This window comes from Sciurus carolinensis, chromosome 18, assembly GCF_902686445.1.
Source record: "Sciurus carolinensis chromosome 18, mSciCar1.2, whole genome shotgun sequence".
Taxonomy (NCBI): domain Eukaryota; kingdom Metazoa; phylum Chordata; class Mammalia; order Rodentia; family Sciuridae; genus Sciurus; species Sciurus carolinensis.
This window is the reverse complement of record NC_062230.1, coordinates 30,544,332-30,551,211: the sequence shown is the minus strand read 5'-3', so window position 1 is coordinate 30,551,211 and position 6,880 is coordinate 30,544,332.

Sequence of the window (6,880 nt, the reverse complement as noted above, 5' to 3'; positions counted from 1 at the left end):
ATTCAAACCTGGGCTATTTGGGTGGCTCCTCAAATTCAGCTTGTCCAAACCTGAGTTCAAGAGTCTCCCCCACAACCTGGCTTCCCTCTGGCGTCCCCACCTGTCAGTCCAGTGGTGCTAACTAGAAACCAGGTGCCATCCCCGTCCCTCTCTCCACATCCAGCCTCACTGAGCCTGCCAGCGTCCCCCCGGCAGCCCCGGAGGCCGTTCATTTCTTTCCCTCCACACCACCCTTTCTTCTCCTTGGCCTTCGAATCTTGCCTCCATGGTGGTCCTCCTAGTCCACACCTGCCCCTCTCCCCCAACCCAGCTTCCTCAGCATCCAGAGAGGAACTGTCTCAAAATACCAAGCCGGTCACACTGCCTTGCTGGGGGCATTTGGGTCTTAGGACATCATGACACATTTACATCAGGAGATGTCAGGAGGATGAGACAAACTTTGGTCCTACCTAACTTTCAGGCACAGTCATCGGGATGGAGAGCTGGGAAGGACACAGCTCCCCACCCTCAGCCATTCTGTCACTTATTCCACAAATATTTGCCGGTGTCTCCCGGGCACTCTTCCCTGAGCTGAGGCTACAGGGATGACTAGGAGTAACAAGGCTCATGGTGGGCTTGCTGGGAGCCTCACCCATCAGCCACCCTAGGGAGATGGCTATCAGCCCATTGTAAAGACGGAAAGAAAGAGGCCCCTATTCTCATAAGGCTTATACTCTAGTGAGGGAGACCAACAACAAATAAGTCACACACACACACACACACACACACACACACCATAATGCAGAGAGCGGCAGGACCCAGGGGGACGCTTGACTGTGAGTCCTGAGGATTCCAGAGGCCTCCAACCTGACTCAGATCCTCTAACGGGTGCAGACCAAGGACGCAGACGAGGCTCACATACACGGGTCTATGTACTTAAAAGCGACCAACCGACTAACACACGTGCTCCCTCTCTGACAAACACCTTCACTGCAACACAGAAGACCACGTCTGAATTTGAAATTCTCCCCGGCCTCTTGGAGTTCCACAGAACACCCCTTCCCTCCATCTCTTTGCCACCTAGCACTTCAGTGTTGTGTACATATGTAGGTGACCCAGCCCCTAAGTCCAAGTACCGTCCTGAGCCCCACAAACAGCTGCCTGCTGCCTACGTGCTATGGCTTGAGTGTCCCCACAAATACTCGGGTTGACATTTCATCTCCATTGTGAGGTATCAAGCGGGGAGCCTTTAAGAGCTGATTAGGGCACGAGCACTCTACCCTCATGAAGGGGTTAATCCATTGGTGAATTAATGGGTTACCTGGAAGTGCATCTGTTCAAAATGCCAGTTTGGCACCGTCTCACCAAGATCCTCTGCTGTGTTTGATGCAGCATGAGAAGCTCATCAGAAGCCAAGCAAATTCAAGCACCATGCTCTTGGGCTTCTCAGCTTCTAGAAGCAAGAGCTAAATAAACTTCTATTCTTCCTAATCGCCCAGCCTCAGGTATTCTGTTACAGCAATAGAAAACAGATTAAGACAGCTGCCCTTAGGCTCAGGGTGCATCTGCTGAGGGACAGTCTACCTGGCACAGGGTAGATTGAGTGAGGACACCTGACTAGGCATGAACGTGCTCCGTGAGGCTGGGACAGGAGTTCCAGGGCCCTGGATACTTGGACACACTCCAGAAGTGGGAAGCGTGTGGGCGCCAAGTGGGCTCATCCCTCTGGCTCCACAGCTCCTCGTCCTGTGTGGGGGACCTGGCTGGTGAGGACCAGCGGGAACCCCTCCAAGACGTGGGCCTTCCTTGCCCTAGTCTGAAGGCAGCACACCTGTGGCCTTCTGATTTATATTATAGAATCTTCGCTATCCTACCCTTGGTTTCCGCTGTCCCCACCACCTGCCTCTGCCTTACCTCCTGGACGGGGCTAAATAGTGTCCCATAAAATTCATGTCTACTCGGGACCTCAGAATGTGACCTTACAGGAGTAAGATCTTTGCACATGTCATCAAGTTCAGATGAGGTCATACTGGATTAGGGTGGGCTCTAACTCTAATGACTCGTGTCCTTCTAAGAAGAGGAGAGGACCCACAGAGACAAACTCAAAGAAGGTGACCAGGGCCGGGGATGTAGCTAGTGGGTAGAGTGTAGCTCATGGGCAGAGGTGGGAACTGTGCAGCCGCCAGCCAGAGAACACCAAGGTCTGCTGGAAGCCAGGAGAGGCTTGGTTGGGAGAGTCCTGCCCAGAGCCTTCTGCCCACGCCTGAGCGTCTGGCCTCTGGAACGGCGACGGGTTATGTGTTTCTGCTGTGTTCCACCCCAGCTGTGCGGCCGCTTGTTGCAGCAACCCTGGGAAACTAGTGCACCTTTCTGTTTTGTCCCCCTCTGTCCCCATCCCACGCCCACAGTTGGGCTGGTGCAGGAAAACTAGCCAGTGGCAACAGCCCCACCCCTCACAGCTCCCCTGGCCAACCCAGAGCAGAGCGCTCTCCAAAGCCATCTTTGCCAGGAAGATCACCTCCCCTCCCGCCATGGCAGCCATGGGGACAGCTCTGACTCCAGGGGGCATGAAGCAGGACCTGGGAGGAGGTGACCCCAGGAGGGACCAGCAGGGGCCACTCCCTTGTGCTCCAACCACGGGCGTCTGCTGCTCACCTCTCCAGGGGAGACCTGGGCTGTGGTTGTCATCATGATAGCATTTGTCCCTTTAAACCAAGGCTGCAGAGGGGCAGGGGTGTGTGTGTGTGTGTGTGTGTGAGAGAGAGAGAGAGAGAGAGAGAGAGAGGAGAGAGAGAGAGGAGAGAGAGAGAGGAGAGAGCACGCACTTCTACGTATAACTTCTCATTCGCGAAGTCTGCAGAACCACCCGGCCCTCACCCTCCCACCCTCTTCCCAGACAAATACCGATGATGAAAAAGTCATTGAGCAACAGGTCAGGTCTCTTTAGAAATCAAAGTGTTTGAACTCCACAGAAAAGAGCTGCTGTTTATTCTAAATCCCATGAAATGAGATGGCTTATCCCTCACAGATCAATCCAGGGGACAATATGTTGTTTGAACATCAAGAGCCATCCACTCGCCATCCGCCTGATGTCGACCAAGCTCCTGCCATAATTCCTGTAATAATAACAGTGGATCCTGCTCGTGGGGTAATTTCTAAGGGACAGGAAGCATGCCAAGGACTTCGGATGCATGGTAGGTTTAATTTCCACGGGGTTCTAGGAAACAGGTGCCACAAGACCCAGTTCACAGAGGGGGACAGCAAGGCACAGAGGCGAAGTTACAGCCCCAGACTTCACAGGCTACGAAGGCAGATTAAGTATGGCTGGGAAAACCCTTTGCTCCACTCACATGGAGGTGAAGTTTCCCTGCTCCCTACAGCCAAGCTGTCCTTTGGACTTATTTTGACTATAAAAATGTTCCAGAAGCTTCTATCTTGGTGACTTGGAATACTCCCCCAATGCTGCTTTGTAAGAAGTTGGCCCTATATATAGTACTGAAAGATGGGAGGCCAGGTAAAGAAGAACTGAGGCCACCCAGCCAATAACTGGTGCTAGAGGTCACACCAAAACAGTGAAGAAAGCCATTGTGGACCCTCCAGCTCAGCTGGTCCTCCAGCTGACCATGAGCTGTGAGTGAGGCCAGGTACGGTCAGCCGAGGAGCCATCCAGCTCACCCGCAGAATCGTGAAAAATCATAATCCACTGTTGTAAGTCACTACCTTTTGGTGATTGCTTGTTAGGCAGCAAAGGCTGACAGATACATTTGAGGCCAGGCTGGGATTCTAACCCAGGTCATCCATTTCTAGAATCTGGGCCTCTCAGAGGCAGAGACTGTAGCCACAGAGCTGAAGAGGACACAGCCCCTTTCCTCTCCAGGGAAAGAGATATCCATGAACGCCAAGTAACTGCTGGGTCACCCAAATACAGAAAGGTGTGTCTCAGGCTGGGCTCCCGGGACTCTGATCTAAGTGTTTCCATTTAGAGTGACAACTGAAATCCACCTACCACCTGTCAGTCACTACACCAGGCGTCATCTCTGATCTCATGAAGCCTGAAACTTAGCAGATAGAGAAACACAGACCAAAACCAAGCAAACCCAAATGGTGAGGAGCACTGTGCAAGAAACCAGCAAGACCAAGGAGAGAGTGGGTGGAGTAACTGTGGGCCACGAGATCCGGGCGGGTCACTCCAGGAAGGCAAGGGCTAAGTTGGGTCCACGAGAAACAGACGGACAGTGTCGCAGAAAAATAACCCAGGTGGAAGGACCCAGGTGGGGACAGGCCCTGGGGAAGCTCAGAGATGGATTTCTCGGTACGGCTGGAGCCGAGGGAGTGAGGAGGAAGTGGTTACAGACAAAGATGGACGAGGCTGGGCTGGGCAGACGACGCTGGCCTTGGAGGTGATCCTGTCATTTGGATGTTTCTCCTGCCCTGCTGGAAAAGCAGTGGTGAGTGTCAGCCAGGAGAGGGGCATGGCTTTATTTAAATTTAATAGCTGCCTCTTTCATGTGGAGGACAAATTAAAGGGAGGTAAGAATGGAAGGAGGGACATTCATGACGATGTCACTGCAGCTGGGGCAGAGACGCGGGTGGCAGGGACCAGGGCAGTGGATGGTTGGGAAATGCAGGGACTGGAGATGTTTTGGAGCAAGAGTTGCTAGAACTTAGGGACTGGATTCGGGGGGTGTAGACAATCGTCAGAGTAGTAGCTCCATCTGCTCCAGAGGGAACCGCAAGCAGGACGGAGTGGGGAGCATCATGGGGGTAGGACAGGACCCCCGGGGAGCCTGGGGGAAGAGAGACAAGAAAGGAATCAAGAGGGACTGTTACAGAGCAAGTCACTCTGAGGGCAACTGGTGCTCAGTCCCATGGGGGATTGTTGAACAGAGACCATGTTGAACAGAGAATGCTCCCCGCGGGGAGGCCGGAGGGCTGGGTATTCAAATGGCATCTCCCAGACATCGGTCAAGGCTGCTCCCAGACGGCTCGCGTCTCAGTGCCCTCACTCTCCACGGGACAGGGCCAACCTGGCTCCAGGAGCCGGGGAGCATTGGTGGGCACAGAAAGGCAGGTGCCGCTGCTGGAAGCCAGGCCAAGGACACTCGACGCAGGACAGGAGATGGGATGCCTCTAGGTCACCACCAGCAGCTGCCACTACCAGCAATGGTTGCGTGTCCCTGGCTTGAGCAAGTAGAAGCTCTAGCTTCACGGAGTCCTCGAATCTGACCTAGGGTTTCGCCTATTCCCGCCTCCAGCGACCTTCTCCCTCCATCAGAGCCCTGCTGTTACCCAACCTTTGGACTGCCTCGTTTCTGACACCCACCCCCAAACCTGCTTTCCTGAGTCAGTGACTCCACTGTCCACCCAACTACACAGCCCCAAAGCCCCAGAGTCTTCCATGAGGCTCCTTCTCACGCCCCAGTGTTCAAGCCCACGGACTCAACCTCTAAAGTGTTCTGAATGCAACCACGTCCCTCTCCCCGAGTCCCCCACCACCTCTCACCTGGACAACTGCCACAGCTTCTTACTCCCCCACCCTGACTCCACCCTCACCTCTGCTCTGGCTTGGACGTGGCTTGTCCTCACCAAACTCATGTTGAGGTTCAACTGCCTTTGGGCGTCGGGAGGTGTGGCCTGATCGGGTGACTAGGAAGGATGAACGCCTTTCTCGTGGGGGTGAACCTTACTCTCTTGAGCCTGGGCTCGTCACCTAGACAGCAGGTTGATAAGCAAGACCACCCCTCACGCGTTTCCCCTTTTACAAGTGCTCGGGGGCTCTCCTGCTTTCTGCCGTGAGTTAAAGAAGCCAGAGGCCTTGTCCAGGACCATGCACTTGGATGTCCCTGCCTTTAGAACTGTGAGTCGAAATGAACTCCTTTCTATGACACACCTCCCACTCTCAGGTATTCTGTTACAGCAACAGAAAACTGACTAAGATAGCCTTCTTGGTTCAGAAGCCAAAGTGATCTTTTATGGAAAACTAGACCACATCACTCTGCTTACCACCCATGACGGCCCCCATCATGATTATAGTAAAATCTAACCTCTTACCCTGGCCTACCAGCCCGCATGACCCTGCCCCTATCTCCAACCTCAGCCCCTGTCAATTCTCCGTGGCTCACTCTGCTCCCCACACGGCACCCAGTCTGTTGCCAGCACTCATTCAGTTCCTTCCTGCCCCAGGGCCTTTGCATGCCAAGGAACATGGTTCCCCCCAGAACTTTGCCAGGTTGATTCTTCTCATCATTATGGCTCAACTCAAATGCCAACTTCCTCCTTCGTTGGTTCACATGATGATTTTGGCCTCCTCTTCCCCAAACGGACAATCCATGAGGCAGGGGCTCTCCTCCCTCACCATCACACCCCATAGGCAGGGTCTGTAACGTGCCTGGGGTGCAGCAGGCACCCAGGAAGCATTTGGTGAATGAATTATGGTAGTGGGGACAAACACTGCATCCCCCACAGGACTCTGAGCCACGGGTAGGTATTTCCAGCCACTCTCTACGCTCGCCCCGAGCAAGCCCCCAGCCCCTCAGCGCCATAAACACCAAGACCATTTGCTGAGACTCCGGAGAGAAACGGAACCTGGCACATGTCCCCAGAGCTGCGCCAGCTCACTGCCCTTCCCAGAGATGCCTTCAGTTGGCACAACTCTCCTTGGCCATCTTGGGCTCCGGGACCCTGAGGCCACACTGGGGAGCGGGGAGAGGGAAGCACAGCCCTCCAGCTCTTGGTTTCAGACCAAGACCCACATCTGGAAGCTGCTCTCTGGAGGAGAGGCGGCAATGGTGGTGGGTGCTTCGCGCGGTCTTTCTCCTTCTGGCCTCGTCAACACTGATTTGCACCGAGAGGCTAAGCCGAGTGCTAAGTCTGGGAAACGTAAGCCTCCGTCAGACATGAA